The sequence below is a fragment of the Charadrius vociferus genome, unplaced genomic scaffold (assembly GCF_000708025.1).
Source record: "Charadrius vociferus isolate BGI_N301 unplaced genomic scaffold, ASM70802v2 scaffold410, whole genome shotgun sequence".
Lineage (NCBI taxonomy): Eukaryota > Metazoa > Chordata > Aves > Charadriiformes > Charadriidae > Charadrius > Charadrius vociferus.
The window spans coordinates 761,983-789,114 of NW_009646499.1; positions in this window are offsets into that span (position 1 = coordinate 761,983).

The window sequence follows — 27,132 nt, forward strand, 5'->3', positions numbered from 1 at the left end:
ATAGCACCACTGTAGGACAGCCCACTCCAATTGACATGATGACAGAAAAAAATCAAGTTACTCAACCTCACTCCTGTGTTTAGTCATAATCCTGATAACACTGATAAGAAAAACATTTTAAATTGATTTTAAAAGACACTTCCAGGTTCAAACACCTCTGAAACTTTGAGGAAACACAGGGATGCATTGGATCTAGTCATTCCACCTCATGCTCAGCACTAGGGACAATATTCCCCACCAGCAGTGCCACACAGCTCAAAAACCTAAACAGAAGTGTTGTTAGGCCTTATACACAATGCTTTTCTTTGTTAACACTTTCAGATGCATGGCTGGAAAGTACACTAAGTATGAGCAGTACATTTTCTTTTTCATTGAGCAAACACAGACCAATATACATACCCTAGCTCACTTAGATTTGTGTTCAAAGTGTTGCATAGCTCTATTATGCCATAATCCATCAGAGTTATCTGCCTCTGATGCAGCAATTACCAATTCAAGTTCTAAAATGTTCTTGCACTGAAAATCAGTCGCAGTTAGCATTGCAGCTAAAGAGGTACCTGCATTTCTTTGTTATTGTGTTTCAGGACATGAAAGACCACCTAACTGTTACAGAAAAAATAAATTCTGAAATATATTGTCAACTTATTTTTGTTTAGTTTCTGTAAGATCATCCGACGCATTATCAGTGAACATTTTGGTAGAGGTTTCTTGCCCTTGTCAGTCTGGTTGGAAATGAAACACAGTGAGAAGGACAGATGATCGTGTGTGTATGCCTGCATGTATGTCAGTGGAAAGCTGGGGGGTAACGGGTAGCAAAGGGGTGGAATGGGAAAGGACATGGCTTGTCTCCCATACTTTGATTTGAGCCTTACTCATCCAATGGATCAGCGGTCCACAGCAAGCAGCCGCAGCCGGTGCTGCCTGGCAGCACGTGCTCTGCAGGCGCTGGCTCAGCAGGGCTTCTGCACCACTCGCCTTTGTCTAGTCACTCACCCTATGGGCTTAACACCTACTGTCACTCATTCCGCCTTATCTTATTTAAATAAGTGGTTTTACTACAGATACAAGCATAATTATAAACATATATTCTCTCACACACGCCCATTCACATGGGGAAGGAAACCAGCAGGACTGAACTCATCCTTGCTGGAAGTCTGCTTACTTCAAAGCATTTATTCCCACAGACACTCACAGGTAAAAGAGGATCAGGCCTACCCGTCTTTAGTAAATTCATTCAGATGAATAGAAAACTCCCATCGTCTAAAATAGAGATCTTCCTTAACTCTCCTTCAAGTTATTACTGTCTTATAAGCAACAGTGGCAAAAAGACAGAAAAAAAACAGTCTTTGGGAGGGGTTTGGAGAATATAAATCCACCACCTCTTTTCACTTTGAAACAGAATACTAAACTAACCAGAAGCAGCTGGTTTTCAATGCCACCTACACTTTGGATTCAGTAAAGTCACAGAAAGCACAACTTGTCCCTGAGATGCTACGAGTGCTTGGTACAACAAGAGAGGAAGAGAGACGTAGGCTTGCAAGAAAAAAAACCCTATGACTCTTCTTACTCTTGATCAACAGAAGGTAAAGTGCAAGACAACAGGAGAAACTATACTTGGGGAAAGGGTGAAAGAAATGACGCTTACCTATTTAAAAGCCTCTTACACCCACATAATAAACAAGAAGGTCAGCATCCACGGTTACGGCACAGCGGTGAGTGACTGCACAAGATGCACTGCAGTGGAGAATCAGACCCAGCAGCAGTGGATGGTTTAGCTGATGCAGGAACCAGTACAACAGGTTGAGGGGAGGAAGCCACATCCCTGGGCTTCCAGCTGTTCATGCCGTCCCCAGCACAAGGCTGGCAGCCACGAGAGGTGCTCAAAGACGCAGATCTGCTTCAGTATCTGCATTAGACTGCTGCAAAGACATGCAACTCACAGAATTCACAGAATTCACAGAATTGTTAGGGTTGGAAGGGCCCTTTGGAGATCATCTAGTCCAACCCTCCTGCCAGAGCAGGGTCACCTACAGCACGTTACACAGGACAGCGTCCAGGCGGATTTTGAATGTCTCCAGAGTGGGAGACTCCACCACCTCTCTGGGCAGCCTGTTCCCCTATAGGGGTGCAGGTTTGCCTTACATTGCTTGTTTGGGGCTTTGTTTTTTTTTTTTTGTTTTTTTTTTTCTTATTGGCATTCGGGAAACCAAATTAAAACCACAGAATGAGCTAAACTCATCCCTGGCCTGTGGATAGGCTTGTCCTGATGATTTTCTGTACAGTGCCAAACAATCTCACCTTCCTAACCTTATTTAGTCTACACAGATAATTACGCTTGTTAGAAGAGACAAATCCTAAAATATTGCTGTTCTATCCTTTTCTTTCCCTGGATATTTTGAGTTGTGCCCACCCCACTTCCCTCAACCTTTGGCCCTTCTACCCAAGGAGCTCCTGTAAATACAATTTTACCCTTGGCACACATCATCTCTGCAGCTTGTAGCAGATCCCTCTTTTTATCCTAAGTACCCAGATCACATTGTAGAAGAAAATGTGAAAGGATCTATTACACCTGGAAGCAGAACATGTAATTTTGTTAAGAAATAGTAATATGTAGTATTATGGCAGTAGCTTGTTTCCTTAGCCATCAGTGACACGCAGGACTTGGTCATACCAGTAACCACAGCCCTTCTGCCCTCCTTGATATCGACACCCCCTGAGGCACCCGAGCTGGAAGAGGCAGAGAGGGAGATGCAGAGACTTAGGTGGCAATTTGCTTTACTCAAGCTCTCAATTACTTTGTGGAGTAACTTCCTCACTCCTCTCTCCTAGCTATGAAGGGATCTGAAGCCAACAATGCTTTAGGGCACCTTTATGGTATCTAATGGCGAGAAGGATGAAAGTCAGCCATATAAAACTTTTTAAAGTTCAAATTAGTTTTTCATTTGATTGCTTTAATCTTAGCTTTTGCTATAGATCTCTAGTTTCTACTATTTTTCACTGCAAAACTTCAACTTCATAATCAAACTGAGCTGAAAGGTGGACAATGAACAGCAGATAAAATTGTACTCAGATAAGAGAAAGATCTTATTACTGGGCATAAGAAAATAGTTCAAAGAATTTGGATGCAAGGTGTCTCTTCATAGACAGTGAATACCAACCACTTATTAATTCAGTTTGTGCCTATTTAGATTCCTGAAGCTAAATTCTCACATGGCAACCTTTGTGAATTATGATTTCTATCTCTGGTTGGCAAGGGACTCCTATCTGATGAATAATAACATAGCTTCAGTTATTCATTCCTTGATCATCGCTCAGTTGGACTACAACCGTACAATATATCCTCAGCAACGCAAACTACTTCAAGCACATAAAGCTTTTCTTCTGCTTATGGCAGGCTATAAAGTTGTGAATCATTATGTCTTGATCTTTCTCTACAATCAATATATAATAACATTACATACATATATCCCCCACAAAGTATTAAAAAAAAGCCCTTAAACCTTCCTGTAAGGCACTCCAATTGCCCATGCTTTTCCTCTGAGAAGAGACAAAACACCCTATAACAAGGTGTTTTAGCCGTGTTTCTTTATACTGTGCATTAAGAACATAATTTTGTAAAAGAACTCCAAGTTTCCTCTCTGCATTCTACAGTACCAGACTGATGAAGGCTTGGGGGATTAAAAAATGTACAGCACTTAAAGGCTCGCACCTACAGCCTGTAGGCTGAAGTAGAAACCAGAGGCACCCATTTTTTTTTATATTAAACATACAAGGCCTGTGTCCTTCAGTCCCTCAGATAATATATGCTGATGGATTTACTCATGCAAATGTCTCTGCTTTGCAGAGTTGAGAAGACAAGGAGAAGCAGGAGCTCAGTGGAGGCTTTCCTGTTGCTCAGAACAGGCAGTATTACTGTCACTGTGCAGCTACTGCAAATACATCACTTGTGATGAGCCAAGGGAACAATTTTCATGGTTTTGCACCAAGAAGGTCTCAGCATGGCATCGAATTCAGCATATATTCATGACTCATCAAAAAAGTCCATCAGCAATCGATGATGATGGTTTCCGAGTAAGACATTTTCAATAACCTGCAGGAGAATTCACGCCGGCTGCGCAGACCTGTAGAGGCAGCCACCAGCCCTCCTCCTCCACCCCCAGGAACCAACAATTCTCTTATTTTCTTCCTTTGCAAAGGATGAGAGGAAACAGCAGATTTGTTAACCTTGGAATTTCACACAAAATGGTATTAAAAGTACACCAACGCATTACAATTTTCGGACTCCTTGGAAAAGCTGCATGGATGTACAGAATTCAGGGCTGTGCCGCTGTGCCAGAGCCCCAGGTCTCAGTTGCACGCTGGGAGCTCACGTATTACATGTCAGCAAAGAGGTTGCCTGCATGTTTGCATAGGAAGCTTGCCTTCCCGGTGTTGCGACAGCAAGCACGAAGGCCAATGCAACAACAAAAGATGACAGCCGGTTGCAGGAGATAAAGCCAGTCCACCTGCTGCTTTGTAAATTCTTACCCCAAAATCACTGTCTCCACGGGACTGAATGGCTCAGGTGAGGGGTGACAGGATACAGCTACTATTTTCTCCCCCACTGAAAATCTATTTGAAGGTCTGTAAACAAATTTTTAAAAAACCCAAACCCTTTTGTCTTCAAAAGGACCGTTTGCCATATTTGAGAATATGTTAATTTAAAGCAAAACAAATCAAAGGAAAATGAAAAAGATGAAATGAAAAGGTTAAAATATCTCCTGACTCAAGTGGTAGTCCATTATGCCTCCCAGCCAGGTTGGGTTCTTTCCTTTTTTTAAAAATATTCTATCTTTTGAAAACAATACACAGTTTGACTGGATGATGTATCAACACTGAAAATCGTAACAGTTTCTTTTGATTATTTTGTGAGAAATGAGTTGAAATTCATTGGAGGAAATAATATGGCATGTTGTAAAATAGGTTTACAGATTAAATCTATTTGGGTCCTTACAGAGCTTTGAGTTATAAAATATATTGGATGAACCACAGCCTGCGATCTGAGGAGAGCTGCTTACTCCTGGTAAAGTATTGCAGAAGTAAATCAATTGTGAGCTGACTTATATTCTTTTTTTCCTCATATAACTTTCATAACTATTAAGAAAGCATACAAACTGACCTTTAAAGCAATTCATTTTTTTCCCCCAAACTTTGAAAGTAATTTTAGTTTACAAAACAAGAAAACAAAAGGAAAACAAGTTTTAAAATCTCAAAGGCTGTTGTGAAAAGGGACCGCTGTCCTCCAGCCAGCTCTATTATGTACTAGACAAAGGAATACAGCTTGCTCTGCCATACATATATTGATTTTGCAGCTAGAAAAATATTAAAACATGCTTCAAGCAGATAAACTCTATGTAGAAAAAAAGGATTAAATAAAACCACAACATCTAGTATTCTGGCTGTAGATGTACTTTAAATTCAAAGTCACCAACAAGAATTTACAAGTTAAAAAAAAATGCTAAGAAATTAATTAAGAAGTTACAAACAGTGAAACCTCTGTTGTACTGGATACTGAGGGACTGCTAGAGAACCCACTGCTTAGTGACGCTACTTTACTAGTAATTAGCATGATATTCAATATACAGGACCCTCGAGTCCCATGTTCCCCTTCCCCTTCCTTTTTTTTCCCCCTCCTTACTGCAAAGATACAATACACAAACAAGCAATCATCCAAATGGAATTGGCTATAAAATGAAATTACACACATATATATAATTGTTAATTAGTTCTATAACTAAAATCCATCTGTATGCTTGCATAGCTACCTGGGCCATGATGATTCCCCTACAGCTAAGACAGAGGAAGGAGAGATTTGAGGCAGATTTCACTGTTGGGGATTTCTCCAATTGGTTTACATTGTCACATATTGTGTATAGACGTATACAGCCAGGGATCTGCCACTGAGGAGGCAGTCATCTCTCTGGGGAGGCAAAGGAACAGATCAAAAGTAGAGTGGGGATATCCAGCGCTTCAAAGTCCTGAAAAAAACAGGGTAAAAATGATCCAGCCTGTGATTTATTTGCTTTTGTAAAATGCTTTTTCCTTACAAATTGAGTATTCCATAAAAAAACCACCCTGCTGGCTATGAAGTCAGGTGCCAATAAAGAAAGGCACAGTCCCTACAGTGAAGAGCCTTGCTCCTGCTGGGAGTCTTGCGCACCTCAAGGACAAGATGTGGAGACTCTCCAGGAGCACCAGCACATGTCCAGGGCAGAGCAATCCTAAATCCAGCCCTTACTGGGGCTGCAGAAGAATCTCTTCTATATGCTAGAAACCTTACCAGTGAGAAGAAAAGTGTCCAGTAGACAGTTTGATCTTTGGCTTTTAAAGAAATATTTACAAGATCGTGAAACATATTATGGATGATAAGAAATATAGGGATTACATTTTACAACAGATATTAGGTAACTATTATTGATTTTACTACAGTCTTATTTACCTAAGCTTCAGAAACTGCGTCTCACATTTTAGAACATTGGCTTTCAGACCAGCCCTTGCAGTGTTTCAACAAAACAAGCAGCGCTTGCTGTAGGTGTCTTTTCATTCTTTTCAAATGCATCTCTGCCTGAGAATTACCTATTCCTAAACTATCAAGTCAAGGCAATGTCTTTTTACATCTACATATACACATATAAACTTGTATATGAAGGGATGTGAGTGAGATTGTCAGGTAGGAATAGTGAAAATAAATATAAATGACACAAGTATAATAGCTGCACGTATAATAGTCTGCAGTGCATACTCCGAAGGCTGATAGCTCCTGTAATGCACAGAGCACTGGTGAAACAGCTCCCTGGAGTAGTCTAACCTCTGTCAAGTACATTCCACACAAACCACTGCTGGGAAAGGCTTTTTCATTTTTAGATATTTTAAGGAAAATAATAATAAAGTTATTTTTGCATCGCAGAATGCATTAATATCTTAAACTGGATGTAATCAAACCCTCCTCCTCCCCCCTGCTAGGTGCTGTTTAATGTCTCAGCTACCCCACAAGCTACGTTCCCTATAGGGAACTCAGGTGACTCAGTACCATCAAAGCCTGTGCTCATACCAACTTCACAGAGACTGTTGCCACTGTGCTGCAGCCAAAAACCTGGTGTAGACCGTTCCCCCTCAAGCTCCCACCAACAAAAGCTCTCTCCTGCTTTTTTTCCCCCTTATTACTTCTGCAATACACACCTCTAGTCCCCATCAGAAGAGGAAAGTGGTTTCACAAATGCTGTTTTTAAGTGTCACAGATGTTAAAAACCCAGCCTCGGGCTTGACCTGCATTTTGCGTTCCCACTGCATGGCAGGGGTGGAGGGAGGGGTATAATTGCTCAGGCATAAAAACATCTTTCCTCATTTGAACCAGCTAAAGAGTGATGTCTGCTGCCATCCCAGGATTTTGGCCAGTCTAGTATAGATCTGACTAACCTCAGTGGAGTGTCAGCTTAAAGACCGCGGATGAGATTTCAATTTTATCAAACTCCTTCACTGCCCATCATTTCAGTTTAGCATTCAGAGGATAATGAGAAGACTCCTGGAAAACGGCAACTGTCCATTAGTAAAAAAAAAAAAGGAGAAAGGAGAGTCAAAGAAATAATGTATGTGAAAAAATGTAAAAAAAAAATAAAAATCTAGCTTTCTTAGAAAATTACAGAACATTACATCAGGAGACTAAAGGCATGATAAATGGTGAGCCAGCACATAAAGCGTGAATGTTCCCTGCGTATGATTTGCAGACTTGCTAATAAACATAACAGAGAAGTCTAATGTCAATTATAGGACACAAGGCCAAATTTTGGATTTTAAAGTTTTCAGATAAATGAAACTTATACTACCTCTACAGATATAGTGCCAATATCAGCTGTTGAGTTTTCATAGAATATGTAAGCCAGGGAACGTGTGTGGTTCATGTAAGGTACCTGCAGTTTTTGTGAGGCCATTATTTCTTTTTCCTTGCAGACCATTCCACCTCTCTGTGAACAAACAGGGACTGGCCACAGAATTACCTGATTCTTTATTTTTCTTTTTGAGCAAAATCCATGCTGAATAAGCAAAAAGTAATCAGGTGCACTATGAGCACAGCAAAATTAACCTTAGAAAAAATTTTATTCTACAGCCACTCAAATCTGTTATACGCTTCAGCCTCATATTACAGTTTTGCTAAAATAATTCCACTGTAATTCCACTGTAAATACTCCAATAATGTGTGCAAGTGCCAAGAGAGAGACTGCTGATGTATTACAGTAACAGACCGCTGCCACTGTCAGCCAGTCAATCTGGATTCCTATCCATTAAAAAGTTTCCATGAAAATAAAAGATAATGATGCCCCTACTGCATTGGAGATTTTTAATTATTTCCAATACTTACCCATCTTTAGCAATGCTCGGATTTGAATATGGAAACCTACTGCATTTGTGAACGTCAAGGCAAGTCTTTTGGGACCCGGTCTTGCAGAAGGCTAGGGAGGATGAAGAAATTTTCACTCTCCAGTCTATGAGAAGTTTATCTGAAAAAACAAGACTGTGTGGTGGTGGTGCTTTCAATTTAGCTTTATCAACCTGTTATAGTCCAGACAGGTGGGATCAAAGGTTATGGAAGACTGATAGCAGAATGATCAATAACACCAAGGTGACTCTAATGAGAATATCTTCTGCAAGTATGCAGTAGATCTTTCATTCCCATGGATCCCCATATATAAAGAAGAGGTAACTATTCCCATATTAACTAGCAATTGTTTGCAACACACAGAGAAGTAAAGGGGCATCTTGTCAGCAGGATAATATTTGCTGCTCCAGCTGTAATGCTGGAGATCTGGTGAGGATTGCTTGGCTACGTTGCTCAGACCACACAGGGAGGCTTTTTAAAGTTTTGATCTTGTTGGAGCACTATTTTTTTCCTCCAGTGTGGTGATGAAAAGCCTCCTTTGGCTGTACTGGCTGTGAGGCTTGATTTGAAGTCTGACATGGATGTGAAATCACACAAAGGAAGCAGGACCAAGCTTTCAACTCTTACGGTCAGTGGGAGGGAATCAAATACTCTGGTCCTGCAGCAAAAAAGAGTTGTTAGGTTGCAGGTTGAAAAGCTACAGGTTGAAGGTTTTAAACTCTTGTTCTGAATAACACGCTCCTGTCTTGCCAGAAGAGACATTATTGAATTTGTAGTGTCTGTATATGCTCCAGAAATAAAAGGCACGTCAGTTTGTTTTAGAAATGTGAAGTAGATTTCCACAGTTGAGGAGGAAAAAGTGTTTCTTTCTTCATGCAAGCAAGACACATTAAAAACTGTGCTCTGAACATCAGCAACTCTATTGTATGCATTAGCAAATCTAAAATATTAGAAGACAATTCTGAACCCATATTCAATTCCTAAGTATGTGACCAGACTTTAAACATATTTAGCCATTTTATTCATGTATCTGACTAAAAAATTGTGCAGAAGTTCCAGATGGCAGTGGCTTGCACAGCAAAAGAAGTAGTTTTCGTATTCAAATAATGCACACATGGTTTTCTGACTTTAAATACTGCTTTATCCAATAGTGCAATTCATCACTAAAACTTTACTGAAGTGAATTCACAGCTGACTTCTTGTCAGACACTAAAAGTCTGTGCTGCATTCATTAAACATTTTTTAAACAGAGGCCCACGGAAAAAAAAAAAAAAAAGGGTGTGTTTTTGGCCCTTCCCAGTCCATTTTCCATCAGGTTGTATATGTTTTTGAGCCAGTTTTGAAAAATATACAGACACACACGCTCAGTCGAGAATCCAGTCAAGGTATATGAAAGATGAAGGATAAAAAGCCTTCTACAAAATGTGCCTTCCAACTCAGTGTTTCATACATGTACAAGGGAAAGTCAAAAGGAGGGTATATAACGGTTGGACTCGATGACCTTAAAGGTATTTTCCAACCTAAATGATTCTATGATATCACTGGCCCTAAAGATAGAACAGCTGAACTGTAAAAGGACTTATTTGACTTTCAGGAAACTTTAGAAAGACCTAAAATTAGCTCCTTCTCTGTAACTGATGAATTCTTAAAAGCTCTCAGGAAGAACGTAAGACCCCAGCAGCCTATTAGCTTAGCAGATTCACCATCTTTCACTTCCTATCACAACATTTTCCATTTTCACAGATCCTGTCAGTCCTGGCTTTATGCTTAGCAGGAATCAGACACTCAAGGACAGTTGACTTCTCTATATTTAGGTGTATGTAATAAGATGCTATTTACAGAGCACATGCAAAGGATTGTTTCTTTGAAGGAAGGTGCCCAAATACCAGAGTACATCGCACAGTCCAGATGTTCAGCCATTGACTCCTCATGAAATGTAAATTCTCATTTACAAATAACCTCAGTCTCATTTACATAGCTGAGTATCACTTCTTTTACATCTTGAATGTGTTCCCAGTGGAATTGCATTAGCAGGTCTCAAATTATAGCCCAGCATTCTGCGAACAAGCTCGTTTCAGGTTTCTTCAACTGCAACTAAAGCCACTTTCCTTTACCTAAGCTGCACATCTGGCCTGAGCTTTAAGTACTTCTCAACCTGCAGCAGTCCAGCAGCACTGAGCAGTGACTTGGTTTGTTTGGCATCGCGACAGTTTCTGAAAAATATGAAATTACATAATCTTGAGTGACATTCTACTCTCACAACCATGTCAGTGCTACAGCAGTCAACAATATAAAAGCCGTATGGAAAACGCTGTGGGCAACTCTCCTTAAATTGAGGTCTCCCTCAACTCCATAAAAAATAGCAAATATAAATTACAATTCTTAAATGGGATTCTGTTGAAATGTTTGGAAGTATTCAGGATACCGAGATCACCTACTATACAAAATTTGAAGCATATACATTTCTATACTGCCTTTGGCAAAGAGCAGTTTAAGATGACAGTAATGGTATAATGAATACATCAAGAGTGTGTGTGCCGAAGACAACACAAACTAAAGAAAAAAATAAATGTGAAAATTTCAAATTGATTGACTGGTTAGAAATGTCTGCCTCGTTTCTAACTGGAACTCCTCCTGACAGCTCCTGCATCATACAACAGCCACAACCCAGAAGTGCCTATTAAGAGGCAAACAACTGGGCCTGAGAAGCACTCACAGGACGAAGAGGGCAATTTTACCTGCCATAGCAACCCATCGCAAACATGCTCGTTTTATCAGAAGCGGTTGGACCCCTGAGAAGAGCTCACTGGCTCATTTAAAGATGGCAATGCAAATGCTGAACACCACAAGGCAAATAGGAGCCACTGAATGGGAGACGAACTCGCCACGTGTTGGGATGACAGCATGCCAGGTCACCTCTCTATCATCAGTAGCAGCACCATGAGGAATACGTAGCTATTTGTAACCATCACAGTCATTAAGATGCCAAGAAATAAAACAGAGAAAAAACAGTTTGGAACACATATATAGGCACAATTGAGTGTCAGATCCTAATGCGTAACGTATTTTGTGTAACAGGGAAACGACAATTTTGACAACCACGTGTTTCAGTTTTCTGGAGAAATGAGAAGCAAGTTCTTGGGTAGGATGCAGAACAGACAGGACAGAATGGGGCAGCGAGGTATTTGGACACCTATCCTTGCCCTTCGCACATCGGGGGTGTGAAGCTGTGCGTGATAATGAAAGCAGCCTGCATCGACAGCGTCCACTAACTGATCCTGAAGACTGAGGTTAAGTGCCCTCTGAGCAGCATCCCCGACTGAGAAATCACTTCTGGAAATCTGAGCCCACGAGCACATTTTGTAAGGCAGGTAGCACGTATGCTGTTTATTGCTCCTAGAAAAATAATCTTGTTCACCCATAAATGATACACGGTCTGCGCTTAGGACACTGGTCTTCCATTTGGCAGAGAAAGAGATCACATTACAAATGACTAGCCTTGCTAAATATTTCTCCTCAACAACCTTTTCCTCACATCCAGAGTCCATCAGCAATAATTATTAATTATTCCTACTTTGTCTTCATCTTCATCACACTAATACATGTCATCTCATCACCAGAAAGCATGAATCTAGAAATGTCTAAAGAAGCATTAAAATCACAGCTTTAAAACGTATACAACATTGATTCATATTAAGAGGGCTTCCAGCATACTGAAGAGCTACTTGTAGGCTTTGGGCACTTTAAATCATAAATGAGAAGGAAAGTTATATAAAAACAGTTAATATTAGATTAAGTGGTAGCAAGATTGGGAAACTTTCTCTGGAAAAGCTTTGAAACTGATTTTAATCAAAATTATTACAAGGAAAGACAGATTTGGTAAATCATGGTCCTTGCCAAAAAAGGCATAAAGGAAGGATCAAGTGATCAGCTACACACAGCTGCATTTCAAAATGGGTCATTGTGCACTTCCTGAATTTTTAAAAAAGTAACATTTTCACAGAATGTTACATACCATATAGATGAAGCTCCTGCAGCTTCTTTGAATTACCTATACAATTTCATACTTCCTATTTTGCCAAAAGAAATAAAAACTGAAGTTTCCAAAAGTGGCCAAACAGGTAAAGTCTTTATTTACAGCTTGTGGTGCAGTGAGAAGGAGCAACGGATTTTAGGCTTTGACAATTTTGAAAATCGGCAGCGTGGAAAAAAAAAAAGAAAGTTCAGAGTCTTTAGCTTTTCCCCCTGAGAACTGTGAAGAGTCCCATAGCTGATCAGAGATGGGATATTAAATTAGCATCTCACATGTAAAATGAGAATAGCAAGTCCAGGTTACCTATGGGTGTCAAGATTAATTAGTGAACGTTTGCATTCTGCGTTGAAGATGCAAGACACTGTATAAGTGCTAAGTATTAGTACAAAGAGGAACTTTCAAACCTCCATAAGTTCAGTTTACATAATTGAAATGGCTTTATATTTCTGATAAATAATTCTCCAGTACTTTTACCAGTGTTTGCCACCATCTAACTGCAACAAATGAAACCTTAGCTATCTTAAAGGCAAGAAGATTATGTTATATTGTAAACTATCGATAAGAACATAGTGCAAGGCAGAATAGCCCAAGAAAATATTAATATCCATTAATCAGGATGAAGGCTCCTAGTGTGTTACATTCTCTTAAACATAACTCATGCCTGTTTAAGACCTTTTAGCCATGGGAAAAAGGAAAAAGCAAGAGGAGAAAGAATCAAAATTTACGTTCATGTCTATCTTTTGAAAAAACAAAGGAAGCGATGGAAAAACCTAAGCCTAACATGTCCAGCCCTAACCCCATTAAAGTCAGTAACAAAACTCTGCTGACAGCAGAGCAGAAGGGTTTCACCCAGTGCCCCAAATTCTTTTTTAGGATAAGTCTATTGAAGAAAAGCAAGTTATGCTAGAAAACCTGGAGGTGATTTGGAAAATAGCACAAACACTGAGGTGACGAAGGCACCTGATGATACGCATTTGCCCAAGGTAGCAAAAAAGGAAAGCAGCTGAGTGAAGGTGCAGAAAGACCTCTGTCACTGAATGGCAGATGAAAGGGCTGGAGGCACTGAACGTAGATAAAGGTATAGTAGTGTCCATGAGGAAAACCAATTGTAATTCTATATACACAAAAATGGGCCCAGATCTAACAGTTAACTGTCTAGGAAAGAGATCTTGCTGTTGGATAGTTCTAGGAAATACCACTTTTGGGGAAAAAAAAAGTTAGGAGCTGTTACAAAGAACCAAAGGGAGAACACTGCATGCTCTGATACCAGCTGGTAGCTCACCTGACTGGTGATCACTTTGCTACTGTTGGAACAGTGGCAACCCCTCCAGTAAAACATACAGAGGAAATAAACCAACACAAAAGAGCGGTAAGGATGGTAAGAGACATGGATCCGTACAAGGAACTAACAGAACCCCTCAGCCTAGGAAAATCCAACTCTGAGGCTCGTAATAAAGGTGTAAAAACCACCAAGAATCATGAGGTGTATACATGGGGGTCAGAGATTCATGAATAAATTTAATACAACGACTGATGGCACCAAAATGAATTTAGCAGGTAAGCAGACAGCGGCAGATGCTGCTCCACATAACCAGGCACGGCACACATTTCCACAGGGTGTCACGGGAACAAAAAGCAACATATCCACATTGGTTTAAAGACTAATAACAACAACAAAAAAAGAAGTCCATCGAGGAATATTACAGAAAGATACTAACTTCTTGCTCAGGGAAACCCCAAGTTACACGTTTGCCTTCTTTTATACTCCTCCCTGACTGTTGCTACCAGCCACTACCTGCACGGCTCTTGCTGCACAGATGGCTCTTCCTTTCACAGCTCCGATGCTGAGATGCTGCTCATGTGCCTTGCTGAGTTGCTGATGCATGTTTACCAGGGGGACAGAGGCTTACGGTGCAGCACCACTCGCATGCCCTGGTCCACACCACAGAGAACTGGCCCTGAGTGACCCAGGGAAAACAGAGATGATCAATGTAGCAGGGGAATTTAGGGGTACAGGTCAGGAATATCAGGGGATCCTCCAGTGGAAGGACAAAGGACCCAAACCATCCACCATTGGCATTTGGAGCATTACTGATGGCAGAGGGCACAAGCACCTCCATCAGCATGTGCAGGGGCATCTCAAGGCAGCCCAAGGCAGCAAGCTGCCCGCTCAGGCTGCCATGAGCCGGGCTGGTAGGGGCGAGCTCCCAGAATGGGAGGATTGGGGATGCACCTGGCCCCCTCTTCCCACTGACCTGCCCCAGCAGGGAGGGTGAGGGGCTGCAGCAAAGAACCCCCGAGGCACCCTGTTTTGCACCTCCTGCCTCTGCGTCGCTCTGCAGGGGCTGCTCCATCGGTGCAGGACCGTGGTGGCACTGGGTGCTGCCACAATGCACAGGGTGCCTTGGGGAGAGGACCACGGCTGGGGTCAGCTGCTGAAGCAGGGTGACTACCTCCTGTCCAGCTGTGCCCCCTCTAAGGCTGCAAAGAAAGCCACTACTGCTGGGGATATTTTCCCCAAAAGCCACCTGGCTGGACCAGCCTGACTTGCTGGTGCCCACAGCTCCTCATTGGGGCAGGTAACTCCCATTAACCCCTCCCCAAAGTGCTTTGACACACATGCAGTTCCCAGAACAGCGCAAAGCCCAGACAGCAGACTTGGGCAAGTAGCAGAAACATGACCAGACACTCAGGTTCAGACCCAGAAGTCTATCGAAAGCGGGTCATTAACTACAGCACCTCAAGGCTGTTTCATAAGCTAACAAATACAAAATAAGGAGCACCTATATTTGAAATGATAACAGATATATTTTGTTCCAAAATCCTTTTTTTTTTATCCTTTTACTGAGCACCTAAGAAATTTCAGTGAAAAGCTGAAGATGCTCCTAAAACCACCAGACTTTGGGGCTTCCTCCGTTATTGCAAAGGATAGAGGGAAAGGATTGTTCTTGAGACATCCTTCTGTGGTCCTACAGGGCAGGGTCCTCTGACCTCACCTATTATGCCAAAATAAAATCTCTTTTTTTATGCACATGAAGACTTTTTATTCATCTGGTTTTTTTCTGGGTTGTTTTTGTTTGTTTATTTGCTTGTTTGTTTTTCTTGTCCAGGACCTACAAGAGGCGGTACTCTTTTCAGATTGAGGCATTGTTTTAAATTCCTTCTTTACAAATGCAGCTTTAGTGTTTCCACTGTGAACGTGCCAATCACTCTACCTGCAAGAAAAGCCTTGGTTTAGGAATGAACAGAAATCCATAAATACCTACATATATCTTGCTAGTTCACTTTTTGCTTGCTTTTTATCTGGACCAGTTATCTAAAGAAGTTAGTGAAAAACTGGTTTGAATATAGGTTGTGCTGAAGTACGATGGCATTATTTTCAAACAGACCTTTTGTTTGGTTTGTTTTTCCTGCTGCCAGGATGCCCCAATTTCAGGAAGGCAATCTGCTTTTCGACCACTGCTTTCCTTGGAGAAGGTATGGCAAAGGCAGCCAGGAGGTAACGGCAGCTGTCCACGGGAATCGCCAGCGTGCGGTGAAGCACAAAATGGAGAGGGAGAATCGTGGGTGAATTTCTGGCTTCCTTCTCTCGAATTGTGTTTTAATGATTTGACTACTAGTTATCTTGCCCATCAACCGCCCTCGGTAGCAAAACAGGCCCCGTGAATCAGGCACATCATCTCAGCAGGACACGGTTGTTTATAAAACTGAAATACATAATTTAGTAATACTTCAGGCCAGATCCTCAGCTGATGTAAACGCACATAGTCTCACAGAAGCGAATCAATTTACTCTGACGGGCCACAGGTGAGGAGCTGAATATCTGTTCATAAACATCATAGGAAAGAGTTTTTATTTATGCACTATTGCAAGGGCAAGAAAATCCCACACTCCCACCGGGTTTTCTCGCTGCATGCCAGAGTTTCTCAGAGCTCTGAGCTAATTTGAGGAAACACGATTAAAGAGTGTCATAGCTGCAAAAGGATCTGCAATTCATCACCTGCAAAACAAGGGTAGTCAACACTGAAAAATGCATGAAGTCTTCCAAGTTTTTTGAGCCACTGGAGCAGTGGATCACAGCAGCATGTATCCCAGATCTCCTCCCTCCCTCCCGGGTTAGTTGCAGCTGGCTGTGAGCTGAGTTCTTTCTCTGCAGAGCTTCTGCATCCTTTCCGCATCCTTTGCACAAAAGCATAGTTTTTCCCTCAGTGACAGAGGTTGTCTAACTGACAACATTTAGAGCATTTTAACGTCAAGGTCAGTCTCCTGGGACATGACACATGTGCCTGTCTAAAATCCTTGTGCAGGGAACATATTGGACCTGGATCTCCATCTTCCTGATTTGGTAAATCCTAGCTCCAGTCTCACTTCAGAAGCCTTTGAGGGCTGCTAACCCAACTAAGCCAACCCAGAAGGTGCACTGGGGCTGCCCTACCTACTGGAATGAGCTCCACAGGGACAAAGGTAAAGCCCAGAAAGCAACTCGCTCAGACAAAGGGAGTCAAAGTCTGGTCAGGACAGTTGAGACGATGCTGAGAAGAAAATCCAGGCACCTGAGAGGCAGTAAAACACAGAAGCAAGTCCCTCTTCAACCCCTCAAATACTCCTGATACCAGCTGAGCAGAGACCTCAAGATAGCAACTGAGACGCATGTCTCAAAATCCTTTTTTGTAGTCTTTTGACAGCCATTTTTGGCAATTGAAATTATTAGTAGTTTAGGCCTGAATCATTACAAATGTTTATATGCCCAGATGCAGAAATTTTTCTGACCTGAACCTAGATTTGATTCACATATTGTGTTATATGCCACAAAAGATTTCTAGGCATTTTTAACCCAGTCTTTGTTGCTAAGCTGATGGCACGGCAGAAAGACTACACTGAGAGTGCTTTCTGAGCAGGTACTTCAAAATGAGGTAATGCCACATCAACTGCAATTGCTATAAGAAAGAGACCTTGGAGAGAAGTTATTAAATGAGAAGAAGCACACCTGTGACATCAGTTTCTTTGTGTGTTTTTTTTTTAAAAAAAAAACAATATTGGTCTTTCATCCTTGAAAACAAAAAAGCTTATGCTGTCATCATTTCAGGTATGTATTCAAAGCAGGGATTACATTTTTAAGCACAAGAATGAGTGGAAACCAAGGAGAAAGTGGGCTGCAGAAAATACTACGTGCTCTAATGCCATCTACTTGGACTTTCCAAAGTACAGTAGGCTGTACCATCAATCAACGGGATCAATGTGATCTTATGCCCTGGGGCGTGCATCTGGCAGATGTTCTGAGGACAATCTGATTCTTTCTCAGCATTGTGTACTGCTCAACAGATCTGTTTGTGAAAGCTCAAGGCTCAGTCTATTACATTATTAAACCCCAAAATACCTTCTTGTGGCATGCAGAAAAGGTGCTGTGAGAGAAAGCTTGGGAAATAGTCAATGAGAAAAGAGCTCAAGGCCAAAACCCCACAACTCAACAACGCTCTGTCTGCCCCACCCAAGATCCCCCAAGCCCTGGCAATGTACAGACAAGAATTGAAGAGAAAATAAGAAGGGTGCATATTCCTTGATGACCGTAGAGGAGATGACTTTCTCAGATTGGATATACACGGTGATGCGGTGAGGAGAAAAATTAATCCTATTTTTAAAAAAGGCGATTGCTATAGCTTGTAGACATCAGGTAGCAATTGTAAGCACTGAGCTTGTTAGCGGGTAAGGAGTCTAATCTTTTTTCTCCTGGTGTACACCTCACAGGCATATTACCGCTTTCACCATTAGACCCAATTGACCTGACTCTACTCTAGGTTGCAGCTGTGAGAGTCAGAAGAAACCACTCCTCGATCGATGTAGAAGGAAGGTTGAACCTGATAGCCAATGTGAGTGGTTAAATGAAGCCACATGCACTCAAATACTGTTTATGCTTCTGTGTGCCTCTTTTGAACCACAGCTCAGCGGATGTGTGAAGTGAAACTAATAACACCTTTCTGATATAAGGAAGTGTCTGTGTCAATGATGCTGCATCTATTTTTGTCAAAATTAATAGTGAAACACAGAAGTTTCACAGCTTGGAAAGATTATTTTGATTTAACACAGATTTTTCTCTTTAGCATCCAGAAAGGTGTTAAAACAGACTTAAGTACTCTCATTTTTAAAGTAGCTATTTTGTGGTAAGCAGTCCCCTTTAAATGAAAGTCATAAATTGTGCATGTGGTCCTGCTGTCTATTAGCTTCTAGTTAGTAGATTCTGAATTACGTTCCCAGAGTGAAATGCTTATGTGAGTCACAGTTCATAATATTGCTTATTCAGCTACATCTCTGTAATTTGAACTAATTGAGTTAAGTAATCGTGTCACAGGACTTTGGTGCAGTCAGTTTCTACTCTGGCTGTAGTTCCTTGTCATCAATTATCAACTCATACTAATCACTATTACTATCAAAACTGAAATCAGTGTATGGCAGTATTTATCTTACTCCTGGTTCTTGTTTATAAAGACTCATTTACATATGGTATCTATTTTCTGCATTCATACCTTATTCCCATTATTCAAAGTGTTCTCACCCCCCCATTTTATCCCTTCCTTTTTCCTGTATTAGCCATAGCCCTCTTTCATTATTATTTTTTAATTTATAGTACCAATCCCATTATTTTCAGCACTGAACCACAAACATGGGTTCCCTAGTTGTCTGCTTTCCTCTCCTCCTCCTAATCAGTCATTACCTTAGCAGGATTTTTGTCACCCTGGTTGCCTGCTCTGCACATTTGTCCAATGAAGGTGCAATGAACTGCCAAAGTCCAAGGGACCAACATCATCGGAAATGCAGGAAAGCAATGGCTGATTGTGGCTTTACCTTGCACTAATCTGCTGAAGCTTTCAAATTTACATGTAGCTGCTGCTGACAGTGTAGTATTGGATGAGATTTTACAGCAGCAGTATATTGATGCTATAAATAAGATAAAACACTATTCCTGTTAATGATGAGACTTAATAAGGAGGAAGACATAAAAAAATCTTTCAGACCCCCATAGAGTTTCCGTGTTTTGTTTATTCTCTTACTTTCTACAGCTCTCTTCAATATTTCATTTCTCTTATGATTCTTTGTTATCACTGACACACTTAGATATCTGGCTTTCTTCTAGGCCTTATTTCATATTAGGCTGCTTTTTCTCCTTCCCATGCCATATTAGCATTATTAGTTTTTCTCACACCTTTCCTGTTCTCTATTCTTTCAACATCTCTGTTTTTTCTGCTTCCGCCCTGGCACATGTCTCTCAAGTTCTATGATGTTTGCCACCGTCTAGTGCCTTCTTTATCTGTTTTGTCTTCCTTTTTATTTCTATTCCCAGTCTTTATTCTCTTCCTTGCTCTCTTTGCCCCAAAGGCTTTTTCCTTATTGATTTGTTCGACGTCTGATAATTGACTTTCACTAACTCATTACCCATTGTAAATCTTTACTATTATTATTTATTACTATTACTACTACTACTACTACTACTACTACTACTAGTTAGACCTTCCTACTAAGCAGAATAGTTTATATTGACATTTTAACAGAATACAGATTGAGATCCAGGTGCAAAACCAAGTATGTTTTCTACAAGATTAACAGGTTACGCTGCATTTGGCATTGCTGGGACTGCTTCACAGGACAGCCAGTACAAGCATGTAGTATGACCAAGATGCTGAAGGCCGACTGAGATTTGATACTAAATCAATGCAAATTTTTTTTTGCTTACTTGATCACAATGTGGGCTTCCCTGTGAAAGTTTCAGGAGAACTCTGTCGATTTTAACTTTCCTGCCAAATGCCACTGTGGATGTTATGTGGACAGCTAGATTTATTTGGAAAAAAATGCCGTCACTACAGGAAGTGTTGTAAGAGTTGTATGACGAATGTTGTAACATTCATCAATGTTTAATTATTTTCCTAATGCAAAAGAGAGGAAGCAGCAACAAGTCCCAGAATTTTCTCTTTAGACGTAAAGCTTCCTGGTTCTGTCAAACAGAAGGAGACAGCAACAAAAAGATGGCATTCTGGGGAAAAAAACCTCCCTGACAGGGTGAAGCAAATATAACATGTTACTTCAGAGCTGATGGCTGACTCCCCGTATTTGAGTCCTTCCTATACAAGGTTTTCCTGCATTTCATTTAGATTACTTATTTCAGAATACAGTCTCTAAACACAAGCATAATAACCATAACTTAAACACCCCCAGCATCAGGTTTTAACATTGGGTGAGAACTTGTTTGGCTGAATTTAGAGAATACAATTAGTTTGCCCTATTTTGCAAAAATAAAATATGATCTGAAGACTACCTGAAAAAAACTAAGAATGATGTAAAGATGAAGATGGTCAGATATGCCAGCTGGACTGCCATTTTCTTCCCTCACAGATGCAATGCACAGTATCACAGCTCTCACTAAAGAGACAGGCGCTCTGCATCTCTTGAACATCTCGTTTTCATTTTGCTTAAGGGCATGCCCTAAACCACTGAACTTTGTACTTTCAAATCTGGCTTGCAGCCTACACTCTGGTACACCTTCGCAGAAGACAGCATCTTTCACTCCAGTCTTCCCCCCGGGGTTGGGAGGCACTCCTTCCTGCTCAACCATTAGCAATGCACAAGGACAGTCTGCTGCAGATAGGATTGTATCAGTATGTGCTGAAATTTCGAGGCCCGACCTTTGCACTGGCACCTGGCTGAACTCATCCCCCCTCAGAGCCTCTGCCTGCAGGGCAGGGCAGTGCCCAGGAGCTTCTTCTCCTCCATGAAGCAGCTGGGAAGCAACAGAAGACTCTACGGCAGTCACAAAGCGTCGCAACCCGCCTTTCTGCCTGGGCTTTGCAGAGGCCATGATAGCTGAGGTGTACACAAAGAAGTATTTCACGGTGTGCGGTGAAGTTGGAAAAATAAGCCCACAGTCAGTCAGGTCCTACCTGTACTGAAAGCAACTGCCTGGGACTCTCACTGGCCTCGTGGCCACATTCCCCATTTGCCTCCATACCTCAATAACTCCCCAGCACTGCCAAACCCACGCTGCTCCCCCTTACCCTCACACAGCTTCTGCCAGACAGCCTGACAGCCTGAGTCTGAACTTTTCTCTATGACACAGAAAATGCCATCAATTCTAATGTAAACTGTGTCTTATTCACACACTGTTTCAAACACCCGGCCCTGGGGGTTCCTCCCCAGCGCTACTCCCCCCGTCCCTTCACAGGGAATTGCTACTAATAGCATTTTTCTAGTTTCTTACCTTACCTTTTAGGTCTTTGAATTTCTATTGTGGTGCTTTTGCAAACAGTCAGTTTGTAAGAAGCACCACTGACAGGCCCTGCATCAGTTCCCTCCGAGTGCCATGATTTAGAAAGCCTACACAGAGCTGAAGGAGCCAACGATAAACCGTATAGTCCTGGAGACCAGGCAGGGTCAGCTGTGGACTTTCCTACTAATCAGCGCTGGAAGGAGCAGATCACTTGCTTTTAATATACTGAAATGCAAGAATTTTGTGCCAGACTTCCCCAGATAAAGCAGTTACGTTATACATACTGATAATTTTTGCGTCTGAAACAACCCTTATGTATCCAGCAGAGCTGAGGGAAAAGGAGAGAAAATAACCTGCAGCCCAGGTTGAACAAAGACTCTGGAGATTTAGCGCACAGCTTCCAGTGTAAAGTGTCCTTTAGCAGCAAAGCTGGCTTAAAATATTCTTGGTTTTATCACCTCTGCAGCTTGTTCTTGCGCCTACATTGCACCCAGACTGTGCCCTCCTCACTGAGCTAATGCAACTTTTAGGGGCACAGACTGAAACCATCCAGGTTACAAAGACCCTCGGGGGATGGGGAGGAGGGGGAAAGACAACAAGAAAACTGGTGCAAAAAATTTCATTTAGTGACTTTTTTCATCTAGCACCCCCTCTTTTCGGGGAGTTATGACGTGCAATTCTTCTGGGAAATGCTTTGTGATCTCCTGAGATCTGTCATGTAAGTATTCTGTAAATTAAAGATTATCCTTGAGACCCACATTCTGTGTAGATAGGCTTTTGTAAATGACTTGTGAGGAGCATGACTCCTGTAAATAAGTGGTAGTTTCCCCATCTGCGCACGGGGAAGAAGAGGAAATGAGGCAAGTCGTTGAAGGCCACAGCAAGAAGCGGTGTCAGGTTTAAGTTTTGAACTTCAGAAGACTCTGAATAACACATTTGTCTTCAGACCGCAAGCCTGCATTTCTGTCAATTTATTTGGAAACCCTGGAATTTCTATCAGTCAGTCAGCTCGCTCCCCCATTCACCTTCTCTTTAAACAGCTTTAGATTATATACGTTGTGCCTGCCTGGCTGTTTTCCTTCCCTGTAATGAGATGTAGAGACGCTACTGAAACTCGCAAGCTCCTTCTCAGAAGAAAACCAGCTTGCAGAAGTTTGAAACATGAGTGAAATGTTTAGCAAGCCCCAAATCATTATCTCTGCAACCACAGGTCTAAAGGGCAAGGTTATTATCTGTATCTTGCAAAACGTTTTCATATATATTTAATAGATTTTGTCAATTTGACCAAGTAAGTGTCAGATAATTAGGGCCAGTCGTACGAAAATGTTGCAGCTATAGTATAATTTCAGTGATTTTTTTAGCAAGTTGAATGTTGAAGAAGAAGATTAGGCAATGCGGAACATTTTTTTCCCCCTGTAATTACCCTTTCCTTCACTACACCTTTACCACAACTTCATACGGCGTGGAAGGATGCTTTATTATTTCAACTGTTTCCTGTCACAGACTGAACCTTGGCGCACTTAAAATGCCTCCCTTCTGGAAGCGGGGAGGAGAAAAGGGCCTGCTGGAGGTTTTATCAAGATCCGGGCTGACAGCCTAGACACAGGAAAAATAGCACCTGACTGCTAAGATTTAAACTGCAGCAACCTAGCGGGAGGCCATCTCAGGGAAAAAAAAAAGTGAGACGCAGCATAAACATGAAACCTGCGCAAGGCAGTGAGTGACAGATAGCGGTGTCAGCCTCATCCCACATAAGAGGAACAAATGCCGCCACGAGGACTTTCCATGGGCTCGTAGCAGCCACGTCTGTGCCTGTGTCTGATGGAAGTCTTTGCCTGTCGAGGCTGCTATCCATTTTGTTTTTCCAGGGTGACCTCCACGGCACTGACAGTTGCAGCCTGGGCTTGAAACACCGGTTTTGATACAAAGATGTGTATAGTTAAATGACATACCATAAAGGAATGTAATTTATAAGTGTATAAAAAAGAGAGGATTATGGATCACTATACTTCAACAAGAAATTCATGGATACACTTTCCTGACATATCAATTTGGAGCCCATGCCTCTGGATGACTTTTTCCCTCCCTGTTTTTTCTCCAAGACTGGATGTCCTTTAAAGGAAGCCATGATAAAACTAATTTCTATCATCACCAAGGGCACTGCAGGTGAAAAATGAGAATACAAGTTGAAATGAACATAAATATTAGATGCTAAAATATATCACTGTTCACAATGCAATAGGGACTGAGCATTGTGCAGTCCTGCATATATTCTGCAGCTTGTGACACAGTCGTTTCTGTTTCTTTCAGGAAGATAAATAGGTCGTAGAGTTCAACTATATAATCAGTTAACATATATAGGGTACAAATCCCAATGAGAAAGTAGCATTTTCTCTTGCTAGATCAATCTGTATGGAAACAAATAATCTATAAGAACTTCCAAACTATGAAATGCAAAATGAGCCGCATCTAACCTCAGAATTAGAATTTAGAAACAAAAAACACAAAATCTTGTTACAAAAAAGGAAATAAAATGAAAGATGACATTTAAGAGCTTGATTTTCATAATGATTCACTATCTATAACATGAAGCGGAGCTGTTCTTTAGTACCTCTGAGACTGGAGAGTCTTACAATTGCATTCAATGTGAAATGATGGTTATCAGGATTTTGCTGCTCTGAATCTAAAAATAAGGCCTTCTCTTCATATTACTTTCAATTAACATTTAAGCCTGTCTTTGGCACTGTGTATAGGACTGGGTTCCAAAAAAAACCCAACCAAACACCAACCAAAGACATTGAGCTGTGATGTACGTGTTTTGCCAAGGAAGATGCATATAAATTACCTAAGAGAAAAAAGCCCATCTTATTCTACTCTCTGCTACAAGTATTATTCTATGTTAGCCAAATATGATTTGGAAAATCCAGTGAAGAACTTCAAAAGAACATCTGAAAACACTATTTGACCCATAAATGGACCATATTAGTGTTTTATGATCTAAATTTACTTAAATGTTTTCTGTGGTATAGCAACCTACACAAGAAAGAAAGTTGGAGTGATGATACAAAAGCAAAATTTCCCATTTCTAAACTCAATATAGTTTGAATAATTTTTATATACTTTTTTTTTTTTAATGTATAGTTACCCTGGAAGAGGTTAACATGTAGGAGAAAATACAGTGATAAATATATTTAGGAAGAAGAAGACAGAATTTGTACTATCATTTTCCTTGTGATTTATTTAACTGATTTCACCCTCACTGGAAAGTTTTAGAAAAGGAAGAGGAGTTGAAGATCTGTGCCAGCATCCTCAGATTCTCCTAAGAAAAAAATGGAATGGGGGTACCGCACTTAGACGAGCAGTCTTGAAGTTCAGCATGACTTGTGACGGGTCTAGGAAGGGCTTTAGTGTAGTTTTTTTGAGGTATCTGGACTCAGAAATATGATGACTGCCCAAGTGCTTAGGTCTCAGTGGTTTCTGTCTGAATCATTTGGTACATAAACACATTTAAGAAATTCAGTCTTTTGTATGAGGCAACTAATTCCTGCCACTGTTCCCCATGCTGGGTAGTACTTCATATATTTTGGAAGTAGGGAAGATTACAGAGTAAAGAGGAAGAACAGTCATAGTAATGTGAAAAATGGTGCAGATTCCAGCCCGTATTTATAGTTTTTAATGGGACTGCATGACACATTCAGATGAAATAGAAGCTGACAAACCTTCACCCAAAATTTGCTCTGCTGCTGTGTGCAGCCTTGCTTTTGTAGACGATGACTGCAGCCTCAAACCCTGTCAGTATAGCGTGTTCTGCCACCTCCGAAATTCTCTGAAAATTAGAGGCCTACTCGAGCAGAAATTGAGTAAAATGTTTTTAACCTCTCAAGTCTGTAAAAGATTTTCTGAACCAAATCATCTAACCCTACAGAATGAGACCCGGAGGGAAAAGGTGTTTGGAAAGGGTCTGGCTGAGAGTATTTTTATACAAAGTAACACACAGTGTTAAAAGTAGGGATAGTAAATTAGGCTAAAAGCAAAATGTGGTAATGGAGAACAATAAATTATGTGACAAAATATGACTACTAATGTGCATAAATTTAGGCATATAAAATAAACCAACCTTAAAACACTGACATGTAGCTCAAAACTTCATTGTATTAATTCATGGACATTATGTGAACCTGATCTTTTAGTTTTTAAACCTGTTCCTAGCTGTAACAAGAACAGAAGTGCTTTTATTTTTGTAGATTATTACATTACAACTGGTAAACGGAAAAATTACTCAGAAACCGGGAGCCTGTAAGGGAATTTAAATGGAGTGTGGTACGGAAGGTAAATTGTGTGCTGTTGTTTGACTTTTTATAACCAGAAGAATTCAATGAAATTAAAAAGTACCCTCAAAACACATTTGAATGCAGGAAATACATTTTGCCAAAACAAGTTGTATTCACCACATGTATAGCAAGAAGTTCTTGGAAACATATGCCGCAGCAATGGCAGATGCCAGAAAACCTTCACTATTGCTATTCATCTATAAATGGAAATCAGCCAGCCTTCTTGAAAAAACGGAGTACTTAGAAATCATCATTCATCACTAACCCTCATCAACCCAGGTGACTGATAACTGAGGTTATCTCTAACCGTGTCCAAGGTATAATTACGTGGAAGGTCCTCAACCGTGACAGTGTCTTGCTCTTCAAATAATCTAATAAAATGGCAATTTAAACTGGGATTGGGTGTGAAAAGAGGTCCAGGCACAGCAATGGTGACCTCTTTGTGGGCACAGGTAGGGAACAAATGAGCACGTTCATACTTCTGAATCTAGCGTCTCGGCAGCAGTCTCCAAGCATCAACCAGATGGGGCTGCAGGAGCATGTAGGGAAGCTCTCGAGGGGTTCTGGTGCCTGTTTCCTGAGGGCCCTCATTGAGCCATGCCAACCTCAGCAGGCCCCACAGCAGTGGCATTTCTCAAGAGGCTGCAGACACAGACTCGTGCTGACACTGGGATACCCCAGCAGATGATTCCTGACAGGAACACAACAGCACGGAAAAGCACTGCTTTTACACCTTGGTTCAGTAATAAAAATGCTGTCTATGCTTCTTTCACCCCTCCCCCTTATTGCAGTAACATGAAGAATTAAGCTTTCCTGCTCTACATCTGTGGAGGTTTTTCAGCTCGCATTGCCAAAGCAGGGACTCAACAGGGAGTTTGCACAAATAATAATTAAAATAAATAATCTAGATCAAGCTGTACTGCAGCTTTTATATAGACATTGCAGGTAACTCTCACTCAGCGTCTGTCAGGGGTCTGGAGATGTGCCTAAGACAACAAAGAGGATGCAAGAGAAGGCCACTAGCTACTGTCATATCTCCCTAAAAAACCCAAGAACACAAAACTGATGTGTGTGAGAGTAGCCATCATTAGGGCTGTAACTG